Source organism: Macaca nemestrina, chromosome 19, assembly GCF_043159975.1.
Source record: "Macaca nemestrina isolate mMacNem1 chromosome 19, mMacNem.hap1, whole genome shotgun sequence".
Taxonomy (NCBI): Eukaryota; Metazoa; Chordata; class Mammalia; order Primates; family Cercopithecidae; genus Macaca; species Macaca nemestrina.
In genome coordinates this window covers 17,928,169-17,943,396 of record NC_092143.1, presented here as the reverse complement: position 1 = coordinate 17,943,396, position 15,228 = coordinate 17,928,169, and the positions used below count along the sequence as shown (strand labels likewise).

Genomic DNA, 15,228 nt, shown 5'->3' with positions numbered 1-15,228 from the left:
GACACCCTGTCTCAAATTAAAAAAAAAATATATATATATATATATAAAATATAATACTATATTATGCAATATATAATATATATAATTATATATAATAATATATAATAAAATATAAATATATATATTTAAAGTGTTTGCCCTTTCCCCCAGCACAGCTACCAGCAGAAATATGTTTTCAGGGCACACAAACACAAGAGCCCTAGTGTGGCTATGCCTCGCTCTGCTCAGTTATTTATTTCTCCGACAATTTCCCAAGAGAAATTTTGGCTAACTAGTATAAAACCAAATGCATTTGGAAGAGTTTTAGGGACCAAAGACATTAACCTTAGAGAGAGAAGCTGCTTCAAATCCTTCTGGGAGCGTAACTAGGCAGCGCCTAAAGAAATACCTAAGATGGTAATTCCAAAAGTTTGCTGTGACATAGAAATTAGACTGGAATAGAAAAAGAAATGCTCAAAACTTGAAAATATTCAACACTTGGTGATTGATAAGTGATTCCATTACTAATATTAAACATCCAGAAATGTCTTCTAAATGGCACCCTAAGGCCAGCTACCTGCTATATCCTATTTCCTCCTGTCCCATAACAGCTCAGGTCTCGATTCACTTTATCCTCAGAGAATGGGGTTGTTGCTCACACCAGGACACCCCCATACCTGACGGCACTTGAAACAAGAAGCAGTTTCTCTCCCCTGTGGCCTCCTGGTCAGATATCCTGTACTTTGAACTGTTGGGTGGTGGCTGCCAAAATCAATGGCCTTTCTTTGCAGAGAGGGACAAAGAGCTCATGGTTTAAAGAGTGAAATAATGAAGCATATCTTGCTTTGTTTCAGATTCATACAATTTAATCTTTGGAATGGCATCTGACGTTTTGTTTGATGTCACAATTGCATGCAGTTAATTGGAGCAGAGCGATTGATCTTTGCCTCTAATGTATTTCATGAGCCATGCCCCAATCGCTAGAGTTCAGGGACTGTACCGGGGGTGGCTCTGCCTTCCTCTGGCTCTCTTTTCCAGAACCCTATGGCTAAAAGAAATAGAAGCAGTGTTCCTCTCCTCCTTCCCCAATGGGATCACTGCCATGCAGGGTTACCGACATTCTAGGTAACCAGATCAAGTTCTGTTCATGATCCCGACAAACAGCTACCTGCTGGCCTTCTTGGTTCCAGAGGTGCACCCACCGGCACTGCAGCAAGACCCACTCGGGAGTTGGACACAAGAAGAAGGTCTTCGCAGGCCCTAGAAGTGTGCTGGAGGCCATTTCGGCAAGACTGTGGACTAAGCGAGTGCTTGGCAAAAGCCGCTGGCCTGTGGGCTCCTTGCTGTGTGAGGAGGGGCTGGGCTGAGGGGGACCCGGCCAGGCTCTCAAACGAAGAGCCCATCGGGCACAGTGACTTTGGGTCTATAGGTCACACTGCACAGCTACTCTCTCTCTCTCTTTCTCACTCTCTCTGTCTCGCCCTCCCCCTTCCCCCTTCTACCCTCCTCTTAATTTAAACTTTCACTGGGATAATTGTAGATTCACATGCAGTTGCAAGAAATAATATAAAACCCAGCCCTGGTGGCTGGAGGGTCTGCACACAAAGGCAGAAAGGCAAGAAAGGTGGGGGGCAGGGGGCAGGCTGCAGGTGGGACAGGGAACTCTCAGTTGGAACCTGCTCTCTGTGTCAGGATGAAGTTGTATTTAGCAAGGACATGCTATTTAATGGTTTGTTAGCTTGATGTATAACTTTTAAATATTTAGACAGATGGTATCTGGGCATCCCTTTGTACTTTTGCCCCAAGTCCCTGCAAAGGTTAGGGTAAGCCTGGGGCTGGCAGTGCTTGTTTTCATCAGTGATTACCCCTAGAGAAAGTCTGAAGGTTCTGGAACCTAACTACAATAGCCCATTAGGTCCCTGCAAAGGTGTTATCCCTCCCTTGCAGAGCCTCCTAAGAGTCAGCAGCCAAAGAAAGGAGTGTTCCAGGAGCGTTGACAGCAGTGTGTGGAAGACTGAGGCTTAGGGAATGGTTTTCGTGGTAGTACTGAAATGAGGAACTCTTGTTCCTTTGGCATAAATCATCTGTACTCGGTAAACTTACCTATTTCTCGGCTCTGGTGTTTTCTTCTTTTGTGATTTCCTTTAGCATCCTAGTAAAATTTCATATGAAAAGCTCCTGAATGTCTTGGCTGAACTGGGAGGCTAAGGGGAATGTAGGTTTGTGGGCTTGGCCAGCTGGGGAGTCCAGAGCCCAGGGACTCAGGACAGAGCCAACAGAACCATGGCAGGTGGAGCCACAGGGATATTTTGTAACCTCTGCTACCTAGCCCTTATACAAGGTCGATGAAGGACCCAGCAGCTTCAGGAAGGCAGAAACTGTATCTGTCATTACCCTAGTGCCCAGGACATGTGTGTGGCAGACAGAGGACATGTGTTATAATTACCTAAATAATAAATGCATACATAAATATATAATTATGGATAATTAATAATTAATGGTTAATTTAAAATATTACATTATTAAACAATTTTATTGAATTTACTTGCACTAAATTTACTCCAAGAAAGTTTGGCCACATTGTCTAAAGAGAGATCAAAGCAAATTGTTTGCTGGGTGCACTGGCTCATGCCTGTAATCTCAGCACTTTGGGAAGCTGAGGTGGGTGGATCACTTGAGCTTAGGAGTTTGAGACCAGCCTGGCCAACATGATGAAACCACATCTCTACTAAAAATAAAAAAATTAGCCAGGCGTGGTGGCATGCATCTGTAATCCCAGCTACTTGAGAAGCTGAGGCGGGAGAATCACTTGAACCTGGGAGGTGGAGGTTGCAGTAAGCTGAGATCGTGCCACCACACTTCAGCCTGGGTGACAGAGAGAGACTCCATCTTAAAAAAAAAAAAAAAAGCAAATTGTTATATTGCAAAAATTGAAAACAGAAAGATGATTTGAAATGGCTTCAAGCAAGTGCATTCTAATTTCTTCCTGGTTTTAGCATATGGAGCACCATGTTCTGAACTGTTTACAGTGTACTTGGCGGATCTGCCCTTCCTCAAAATGTTTAACTTGTATTTGTAGAAGGAATTCATCCACCAAGATAATACAAATCATTGCTGCTAGGACAGGTCTGGCAAGTAAGGTTGCATAGGCTGTCTCTCTTTATGTATTTATTTTGAGTTCCTAAAAATGTCTCTGGACTGTTGTCTCAGTATATATAATATGTTTGCAGTTTTTGTGCTTAACGTTCACAGCTCCACTCTTCTTATCAAATTTATCAAACCCTATGTATCTGACCTTTGGCCAGAATATACTGACATGCTACTTACCATGCCTCTGTGCAAGGTAGACTACAGCCCATCGTGACACATTCCTATCCACACTGATTCAAAAATCATAAGATATATAGATTAATGGAATAGAATTTGGAGCCCAGAAATAAACCCATACACCTATAGCTAGTTGACAAGGGTACCCAGACAATAAAATAAGGAAAAATAGTCATTCAACAATTGTGCTGGGAAAACTGGATATTCGCATGCAAAAGAATGAAGGTGGACCCCTATTTTACAGCTTACACAAAAATTAACTCAGAATGGATCAAAGACCTATATTTAGAAGCTAAAACTATACAACTCTTGTAAGAAAACATAGGGGTAAATCTTCATGACCTTGGATTTGGCAATGAATTATTAGAAATAACACAAAGGTACAAGTGACAAAAGAAAAAATAAATGGGACTCATAAAAATTTAAAACAGCATCAAAGGATATTGTCAACAAAAGATGACCTAAAACAATGGGAGAAAATACTTGCAAATCATATATCTGATAAGGGACTTGTAACCAGAATATATAAAGAACTCTTAGAACTCAATGATAAAGGCCGGGTGTGGTGGCTCACACCTGTATGTAATCCCAGCACTTTGGGAGGTCGAGGCAGGCAGATCACCTGAGGTCAGGAGTTTGATGACCAGCCTGACCAACATAGAGAACCCCGTCTCTACTAAAAATACAAAATTAGCTGGGCGTGGTGGTGCATGCCTGTAATTCCAACTACTCAGGAGGCTGAGGCAGGAGAATCACTTGAAACTGGGAGGCGGAGGTTGCAGTGAGCCAAGATCGTGCCATTGCACTACTCCAGCCTGGGCAACAAGAGTGAAACTCCATCTAAGAAAAAAAAAAACAACTCAATGATAAAAAAACACAAACAATCAAATTCAAAACTAAGCAAAGGACTTGAATGGACATTTCTCCAAAGGAGATATATAAATGACCAACAAGCACATGAAAAGATACAACACCATTATCCATTAGGGAAACGCAAACAAAACCACAATAAAATACACTTCATACACAGGAGGAGGATGGATGGCTACAGTTGGGGGAGGGGGGAGGGGAAAGCCGGGCGCGGTGGCTCACGCCTGTAATCCCAGAACTTTGGGAGGCCAAGGCAGGTGGATCACGAGGTCAGGAGATTGAAACCATCCTGGCTAAAATGGTGAAACCCCGTCTCTACTAAAAATACAAAAAATTAGCCGGGTGTGGTGGCGGCGTCTGTTGTCCCAGCTATTCCGGAGGCTGAGGCAGGAGAATGGCGTGAACCCGGGAGGTGGAGCTTGCAGTGAGCCAAGATCGCGCCATTGCACTCCAGTCTGGGCGACAGAGCGAGACTCTGTTTCAAGCCAAAAAAAAAAAAAAAAAAAAAAAAAAGAAGGAAGAAGGAAGAAGAGGAAAGAAGAACGAAGAAGAAGTACAAGCCACAAAAGACTTTGTGCTCCCGGGGAAGGAGTTTGATCTTCAACATCCAGTGAACACATTTGTCCTACTTGAGAGAGGGTCAGAAACTCACTCAGGGTCACAAAACTACTCAGTGTCAGGGACGCGATTCTTTTTTTCGAGACGGAGTTTCGCTTTTTCGCCCAGGCTGGAGTGCAGTCAGTGGCGGCATCTCGGCTCACTGCAAGCTCCGCCTCCCGGGTTCACTCCATTTTCCTGCCTCAGCCTCCGGAGTAGCTGGGATTACAGGCGCCGCCACCTCGCCCGGCTAATTTTTGTATTTTTAGAGAGACGGGGTTTCACCATGTTGGCCAGGATGGTCTCGATCTCCTGACCTTGTGATTCGCCCGCCTCGGCCTCCCAAAGTGCTCGGATTACAGGAGTGAGCCACCACATATGGCCCTTAAAAAAAAGAAAAATTATAAAGAAAAGAGATTTATTTGGCTCACAGTTCTGTAGTGTATACAAGAAGCCCGGTGCCCTGCTTCTGATGAGGACCTCAGGAAGCTTATGATCATGGCGCAAGGGGAAGGAGATAAGGCATCACTTGGCTAGAGTGGGAGGAGGAGGGAGGGAAAGAGGTGTCAGGCTCTTTTTAACAGTCAAATGTTGCAAGAGGCCAGGCGTGGTGGCTCACGCCTATAATCCCAGCACTTTGGGAGGCTGAGGCAGGCGGATCACGAGGTCAGGAGTTCAAGACCAGCTTGGCAAACATGGTGAAACCCCGTCTCTACTAAAAATACAAAAATTAGCCGGGCGTGGTGGCGGGGGCCTGTAATCCCAGCTACTCGGGAGGCTGAGGCAGGAGAATCGCCTGAAACCGGAAGTCGGAGGTTGCAGTGAGCTGAGATTGCCCCCGGCATTCCAGCCTGGGCCACAAGAGTGGAACTCTGTCTCCTTGCAGAAACCTGTAGAAAAGGAACTCAGTCATTACTGTGAGGACAAGGACAGCACCAAGCCATTCATGAGGGACCCACCTCCCCGACCCAAATACTTCTCACCAGGCCCCACCTCCACCCAAACGCCTCTCACCAGGCCCTGCCTCCAACACAGGATCAAATTTCTTTCTTTTTTTTTTTTATTATAATTATTTTTTTGAGACGAGTCTCACTCTGTTCCCAGGCTGGAGTGCTGCAACCTCCGCCTCCCAGGTTCAAGCAATTCTCCTGCCTCAGCCTCCTGAGTAGCTGGGATTACAGGAGCATGCCACCATGCCCAGCTAATTTTTGTATTTTTAGTAGAGACGAGGTTTCACCATGTTGGTCAGGCTGGTCTCGAACTCCTGACCTCGTGATCCGCCCGCCTCGGCTTCCCAAAGTGCTAGGATTACAGGCATGAGTGACTGTGCCCGGCCAATTTCAACATGAGGTTTGGAAAGGACAAATATCCAAACTACATCAACTGTGTTACAGAAGATTCTGTCCATCTGTAGACTAATGTAGATGTCCTTAGGATGGTTTAAGGCTAAGCTCTGGTACTTGGTAGGTTAGGTGTATTAAATGCATTTTCGACTCATGATCAAAATCTGAAACTTTTGGAATGCTGACATGATGCCACAAGTGGTAAATTCCACACAAAAATACTTAGCAAAAACTGTGTCATGCACAAAACTATTAAAAATATTGTACAAAGCTACCTTCGGGTTTTAGTTAATTTTATGTTGAGTAAACTTTACATCAATAAAATAGAATAAATTTTAAAATGACAACAATAACCACTTTTGACCCTCTCCCAGGTACCACGCTTGAGCCCAGGAACTCTGTGGAGCTGCCTCCATGGGAATCAACCACAGTCCCCAAAAACATCCAAGTTAGTCCTTCAGGGCTAAGCCAGTCCTGAGGGGCCAGGAAGCAGTCTATTCCCATTCTACCATTTATTGAGGCTTGTGAAGTGTCACACATCCCAGGGCAGTTCCTGATCACCCTGTGTCACGACCCCTCTCTTCCCCTCCCTCCAGCCCTGTGTTTAGCAGATCTTGGATGTTGTACCCTGCACTGGCTACATAATTTGCAGAGCCTGTATGAAATGAAATTGTGGGGATCTCCCTTAACAAAATTAAGAATTTCAACATGAGGCCCGGACAGTGGCTCACATCTGTAATCCCAGCATATTGGGAGGCCAGGGTGGGAGGTTCCCTTGAGCTCAAGAGTTTGAGACCAGCCTGGGCAACATAGTGAGACCCTATCTCTACACAGAAGAGAAAAAACAACTTAGCCAGGTGTGGTGGGGCACACCTGTGGTCCTAGCTACTAAAGAAGCTGAGGTGGGAGGACTACTTGAGGTTGAGGTGGCAATGAGCTGTGTTTGCACCATTGTACTCCAGCCTGGGCATCAGAGTGAAACCTTTTCTCAAAAAAAAAAAAAAAAAAAAATCAAGGTGTTGGCAGAACATTTAGGGCCCTTCTGAACCTGTCTGCATGAGTCCCCTGCCCTGATGGTACCCTGTCCCTGTCTCCTGTCCCTGCTCTATGGCTGCCTTATCACGCTATGGAGTCCCATTCTGAGGATGACGATTGCTTGTACTCTTCTGAGCCACCCTGGGCCACTCAGCTGTCCTCAAGGAGCCTCCTTCTGAAGCCAGAACGGTTGAGAATCCTCCTGTCTTCTCTCATGGCCTCTTGCACATGACCTGGGAGTCAGTTTGCCTGCACCCACGGTGGGCTCTGCAGTACATCTGGCTGCTGCAAGAGCTTACTTACACCAACAAGGTGAGCATGGTAGCCCCAAGGCCCTGGTCCAGTGGAGGAGCCAAGATCTGATGGCCTCCAAGACCCCTCAAGCCCTGAAGTTCTATATTTAATTGAGGCTGGCATGTACTGTTACACCTATTTTCACAGATGAGTAAACTGAGACTCAGAGAATGTCAGTGGCTGCAGCAAGGTCATGCAGCTCACACTGCTGGTTAAGAGTTTCTTTCAAGTGCAACGTAGGAAAATGTACGACATTTATTGGTTTTACTTTTGATAATACTGGCTCATATACAGTTACCTGCTAGGGCTGCGTTAAGATCAGGACTTTTTTTTTTTAATAGCTTTGCTGGCTAAGTTTCAGTTTCGTTTCATTTTCCTCCTAAGTTTCAGTTCTGTTTCTCAGGATATTGTCTTTCCCTTTTTACTAGTATTATCTGATTCTGTTTGTTAGAATTGTTCCTTGGTGCCCTTTAACTTGATTAAAATGAACAGTGATTCTAAGGGAATTTTAAAGAGGTAAACTTAGTACCTTGCCAATTTATTCCAGCATTGGCAAAATGTATCTGCTTCAGTAGAGCATAAATTTGTCCAATAGCTGCCTGAGTACCTATGTGTTCATGGCTTGATTTACCTTCTCTGTAATTCCTGGATGTTAAAAGGACACCAAGAATCTCTGACACACTGATTAGCCTACCTTGAAGGACCCAAGCCCAGTATTTCTGCCTTTGCCTGGAAAAAGGACTGATTCAGAACTTCCTCAGCTAACTAGTATTCTGGCCATAAAGTGGAGGAAAGGAATCTATAATCCCATTTTCTTCTTTTTCATTCATAGCTTATTCTCAGTTCTGCAAAAATCCAAACTGCCCCAGGGCTCATGGGACAACATATACTAGAAAATTTGTGGGAAAGATTTAAACTAGCCACCAAGTGGTTAGACACTTACCAGACCTCACAGCACTTGGTGGGTGGGGGGCAGGGGCGGGGGTGGGGAAGATCCAACAATTTGGACAATCACATACTTCAGACACGAAATCACTAAAATGTTTAAACTCTAAAAAATGTCTACTTGAAACTTAAATCCTTGATGCCTCCTCCATATTTGAAATTATATTCTTTTTTCTTCAGAAATTATGACCAATTTTGATGATTTAGAAAACAGAAAAAAAGTAGAAAGAAAAATATATAAATGGCAATCCAGTCACTAAAACTCATCTTAGCATTTTGATATATTCCCTGTCATTTCTTCTTTCTACTCATATTTTTGTGTATCATTTTGACCATGTCCTTTATACAATTTTATATGCTGATTGTTTCCACTTACCGTATTTCCCTGTGTTGATACAAATTTTACCAACTACATTTTTACTAGATACATAATATTCTCTCATACATATATAAAAATATATATTATATAATTATATATAATAAATTATAAATTTATATATATTTAAATTTAAATTCTGTTATATATAAAATATATGTAATTTTATATATGTATGAGAATATTATATATCTAGTGAAAATGTAGTTGGTAAAATTTGTATCAACACAGGGAACGATAAGTGAAAACAATCAGCATGTAAAATATTGTATGTGTGTATATATACATAATGTATTTGCTTATTCTATTTTTTGGGAACAACAAAATTACTGATATCCTATTATTAACATGTTGGCATACAAAGCTTTTTACATTTTTTTTTCTGCTTTAGGATTGTTTCCTTAAGTTAAACTCCCCAAAATAGGTGCACTAAAAGGTACGAAAAGTTTTAAGATTCTTGATGCATATTGTCAGCTTAGTTTACAAAATAGTTACAACAGTTTACTTTCTAAAGAAGCCTGTTTAATGTAAACATTTCTGGTAAAACCACTACTTAAAGTTGTGTGAAGCCAATAAGCTGTTAAAAGCAGCCTGTCACACATATAATTCGTACCAAAAAAGTCCTTTATTTTACCAATGCCTCTGCAAGGTTTATAGCAGTTCACTAATACGACCACATTTGGACTTTAAAACCAAGCTTTAATCAGTAATTTATTAGACACAAAGGCATAAAGAGAAGTATATATATAATGTGGTCCATATCCCGTAGAATAGACAAGAATTCCAAATAGAAATAGTTGTTGGGGAAATCTGGTTGCTGAACTAGGCGGTAAGTGCTACAATAGCTCAGAGGGAGATGGCACCTGTGTGGACTGAAATGGTTGGGAAGACAGGTTATTGTCTTCTGGAAGTGGTGGAACCTGACAATGAAGAATGGTGGGACTTAGATACATCGAATAACTGAGAAGAGCCTTCTAGACCTGGAGAACAGCATTCATAAGGATGTTTATCATAGCGCTGGAAAATGATGAGACTGGGCCAAAATTTCCAAGTATTATAGACTATATTTGTAAGCTAAATTCTGATGTGATGAGCATCACTTGAAGGCAGGAGTTGAGGCCAGCCTGGGCAACATAGAGAGACCCCCATCTCTTGAAAATCATAAAATAAAATAAAATAAATAATAAATTCCGATGTGCCACGTCCTGATTTGCATTCAAATAAGTCAGTCCTAGGCAGGGAGTGATGGCTTACGCCTGCAATCCCAGCACTTTGGGAGGCCAAGGTGGCCAGGAGTTTGAGACCAGCCTGGCCAACATGGTGAAACCCCGTATCTACTAAAAATACAAAAGTTAGTTGGGAATGGTGGTGCATGCCTGTAATCCCAACTACTTGGGAGGCTGGGGCAGGAGAATTGCTTGAACCAGTGAGCCAAGAGTGTGCCACTGTACTCCAGCCTGGGCAACAGAGCGAGACCCTGTCTCAAAAGAAAAAAAAAAAGAATTGTTTGTGTCTTGCATATCTAAGTATATTTAAAGAAAATTTATAAATATAATAATCATATAAATTCTTTTCTTGAACCCTTACTATGTAGAAGTCACCCTGCTAAATTTTATAAGGAATACAAGAAACAATAAGGAGAAGGATGTACCCCCAAGTAAATTACAATTTAACTGAGAAAATATGATATATTTGTGCATCTCTGCACAATGGGAATATGTTCTGAGAAATACATCATTACATGACTTCACTGTTGTGCAAACATCATAGAGTATACTTATACAAACCTAGGTAATATAGCCTGTACACATAACAGTACATGTTACTGTACTGAATACTGTAGGCTACTGTAACGCAATGGTAAGTATGTGTCTATATAAATATATCTAAACAGAGACAAAGTAATATAATCTTATGGGACCACCATCATATAAGCAGTGGTCATTAACCGAAACATTGTTATACAGTGCATGACTGCATAGAAACAGGTATCTACCAGTGCAAAATTATTTGGCACAACTTTTACATAGCTTCTATTATCTAATCAGTGTCTTACAAAGAGTGGGCGCTCAATATTTATTTGGGAAATGAATGAAGGAAGGAGGAAAAGACCATTTCCAGGTGGAAGAGCCAGGGGAGAGTCCCAGAACCAGTGGTGATTCAAGCTGGGTTCTCAAGCGTGGTTAAGATTTAGAAGAATTGGGAAGAGATGAGAAACACTGCAGACAAGAAATGCAACAGAAACGTAAAGTATCTATTCTTGGCAAGTGAGATAAACATGTTCTCTGATTGCTAAAAATTAACTTTCCAAAATAGATAAATGTGTTATAACCAGGCACATAGCATAAAATAGCATACACATAGCATAACATGAGCCTACACACACACATAGCAAAAAGTTAACAGTGCCCTCCACCAAGAGATAATTTTAGGACAAGACAAAAAATATATTCTAAAAGATAGCATTGAAAAGTAAATAAATTATATTCCAAAGGAAAAAAAAACAAAGAAAGATGTAAAAGATTTTCCCCAATCTTAATGCTTTAAACTAGAATAGTAAGGGATGGAAAATATACCATTTCCTGAAATTTCTAAGAGATTTTAGTGATTGGGATAAATAGTAGCAAAACATTGGTGGATGCCAATTCTCTCCTGTGTAAAAGGTATGTGAGTTCAGTTCTGTGTGATTGCACAACGGTAAAGGTATTGCAAGCGTTCACAGCTCACTCACTCTGCACATAATACCTTTGCCCCAAATAACCCTCTGCACCATTTTTTTTTTTTTTCACTGAAAACTTTTTATTGGTCTTTTGGATAGAAACGGGAATTTATTTGCCAGGAAGGATGATCCCATCATACTTCTGCTGGAACCAGCGCATGGCCTCCTCTTTGCTGATTCTGTGTTTGGCGTCAATGCAGCCTGTCCTGCGCTTCTTGTCTGCGATGCTGAAACCTGGCCTACCCAGCACCACATAGAAGTCCAGGCCGTAGATACCAATGCTTGGGTCATACTTGATGCCCAGATCGATGTGTTCCTGGATCCCAAAACCAAAGTTTCCAGTATCTGAGAAGTTGTTTTTTCTTAACTCATACTCCCGCACCTTTAGACCCTTCTCCAAGATTTCTTCTGCCTTGGCCCCTCGAACTGTGCAGTGGACAGCAATCTTTTCATTTCTCCGGATGCCAAAGGATCTGACAGTGTATTTAGCTTTGGAAAACACAGGGGTCTGCCCTGTGAGCTGCTCCAAAACCTTGGCTGCTCGGGTCAATCTGTCTCCACTCTCCCCAACACAGATGTTGAGACAGAGCTTGCAAGGATGCGAAGTTCCCGCATGGGGTTCTCCTTTTCACTTTGATCCTGTGCCATGATGGAGTACAGGAAGAGAGCCTCTGCACCATTTATACAGTAAAAGAATTACAGCCATTATTTTAGTAACTAGTCCCTAAAACATAAAGGCTTTCTTTCCTCTTTCAAGAATTCTAAACCATGAGATATGTACTATACATGTTGAACACATATAAAGAGATGAGAACACATGTGAAGATGCAGAACACATGTAGAGTTTTGTTATAATTTTTTCTCTCTTCAAAGCATTTGTATTTTTTGAATGAAAGAGGGCCCAATCATTACTTAATCCAAATCCTGAAACCTGTAGGTAGATATACAATAACTAAGGCATAAAGAATAGCAGATCTATTCACTGGTTGGGAGTTGAAAACAAAAAAAGAAAAGAACAGGAGACAGGGAAAGTGTTTACCATGAGTTGTGGTAAATGAATCTATATATTATATTACAAGGTTTCTACATTTTGCATAAAGTGGAAACAACATTAACTAAAGTTGTTGCGAAAAGTTAAGAATGTCTATTGCATCCCTATAGAAACCACTCACAAAAAAAAAAAATAATAATACAGGGGAAAGATTGCCAGAATGACTGAGGAAGAAGCATGGCAAATCCTTTCCCCAAAAAGCAATGATAAAATTCGACAAAATTATCAAAAACAACCATTTCAGTACACTGTAAATTGACCAAAGTCATACAACAACTTGAAAGGAAATTATTTTTTTAAAAATTACTAAACTTTAGTGGGCTCAGTGGAGGTCTGTGGTGTTTTACCCTGGGGCTGTTCCTATCCACCCTTTTCCCATAGCTCCATAGGGTGGTAGTTCTACCAGGGCAGAGCAAACCCTGAGAGGTAGCTGACAGAAGGGGCTGAGTTCCTTTGGACCAGAGCTTGAAATAAACCTATGCCCAGGAGCATTGTCAAAAACAATAGGGATCTCAGTGGTAAACAATCAGGGAAGTCCAGTATTGCAGCTAGCCTGAGGTTGCAACACTGTTTGGGGTAAACAACATACCAGCAGACCAACCAGAACTTTAACAGTGTGATCTGGAGACTGAGACAGCCACAGTAGGCACTGAAAAGCTCTCACATATCCCTGGGGGTCTGGAAGACTGCCTGCATATGCATAATTGTGCATATGCTCAAGAGAGGCCAGAGATGGCTTTAGCTAGCTATGTAGCTGACTGAATATGAGGCTTTATGACACAGATACTAAAATCAGCGCAGACTTGGCCCGGCATGGTGGCTCATGCCTATAATTCCAGCATTTAGGGAGGCCAAGGCAGGAGGATCATTTGAAGTCAGGAGTTTGAGACCAGCCTGGCCAACACGGTGACACCCTGTTTCTACTAAAAATACAAAATAATAATAATAATAATAATAATAGCTCAGGCGTGGTGGCATGCACCTGTAATCCCAGCTACTCAGGAGACAGGCAGGAGGATCACTTGAATCCAGGAGGTGAAGGTTGCAGTGAGCTAAGACCATGCCACTGCACTTCAGCCTGGGCGACAGAGTGAGACTCTGTCTCAAAAAAATAACAAAATAAAAAAAAAATAAAAGCAGGGTAGACTTGTAAACTGCCTGTACACGGCATGTGATCTTCACCTAAACACAAAATATGTCAGTTAAAAAGTAGAAGCTTTATTACATCAAGGTGTTTAAGCACAACTTCTGACCACTCACTGGGTGACCAGTAAGCTATGATGGCCCAGAGTAACCCCTAGGAAATTAGGCATAAAGTGACAACAACGGTAACAACAATAATAATAATAATAACCAAGCAGAAACATAAGCTGCTGCATGTTGTGAGGGAGCCAGATTCCACAGAATTAGTTCATGCAAATCGCTAAACAAACAAGCAAAACAGAAACCAGAACAACCTGCAGTTGAGGGGGACCAGAATTCAAACTTGGTATAGTACATTATCTAAAATGTTCAGTTTTCAACAACAATTATGACATATGCAACGAAACAGTAAGTAAAACTCATACACAGTGGAAGGGGATGGAAGCAGTCAGTAGAGACCATCTCTGAGTGGGGCCAGATGTTAGATTTAGTAGACAAAGACTAAATACATTCAAAGAACTAAAGAAAATCATGTTGAAATAATTAAATGAAAGGATGACAGCAATATTTCATCAAATAGAGAATACTGACGAAAAGAGAGAAATTATTAAAAAGAACCAAATTGAAATTCTGAAGTTGAAAAGTACAATATAATTGGAATGAAAAATTTATTAGAAGGGTTCAATAGGTTTGAGATAGCAGAAGAAGAATCTATGAACTTGGAAGTAGATTCAATCTAAAGAAAAGAAGACAAAGAACAACAAAATCAACAGAGCTTCACAGACCTGAAGGACACCATGTATATAATGAGAGTACCAGGATGAGAAGAAAGGTGCAGAGAAAATATTTGAAGAAATAATGCCCCAAACTTATCAATTTGTGAAGACCCTAATCTACATATTCAAGCAGTTTAACTAATTACAAACAGAATAACCACTGACATATCATGGATAAGTCATAGTGAAATTGTTGAAAGCCAAAGATCAGGACTGCCTTTGCCATCACTACTTTGAAACTCTAAATTTCTGAACAACGGACCTCACATTTTCATCTTCACTGGGTTCTGCCAAAGACAAAGAGAACATCATGAAAGCATCAAGACAAAAATAACTCATTATATACAAGGAACCCACAATTATGTTAACAGCTGAATTTTCATCAGAGTAAAGGCCAGAAGACAGTGGGATGACATATCGTAAGAACTAAAGGAAAAAAGAAAAAACCTGTCAACCTAGAATTCTATATTGAGCAAAACTCTTCTTTGGCAATAAAGGCCAAATAAAGATATTCCAAAAAACTAAACAAACAAACAAACAAACAAAAGGACCGAGATAATGTGTTCCTAGCTGACTTGCCTTATGAGAAATACTAAAGGAGTCCCTGAGGATGAAGGGAAATGACAGCAGATGATAACTCAAGTTCACATAAAGAAACAGGGCAGTCTCAAAGTTAGTTTATGTAAGTATTAAATATATGTAACAATAAAAGACAGTATAAATATCTCTCTTTCTTTTTTCTTTTTCTTTTAGATATAGATCTCATTCTGTCA

General features: G+C 41.2%; 1 pseudogene; it reads right to left on the bottom strand.

Annotated features, from left to right (window-relative positions):
- Positions 1–11,538: 11,538 nt before the first annotated feature.
- Positions 11,539–12,148, bottom strand: LOC105477010 (large ribosomal subunit protein uL5-like; annotated as a pseudogene).
- Positions 12,149–15,228: the final 3,080 nt, after the last annotated feature.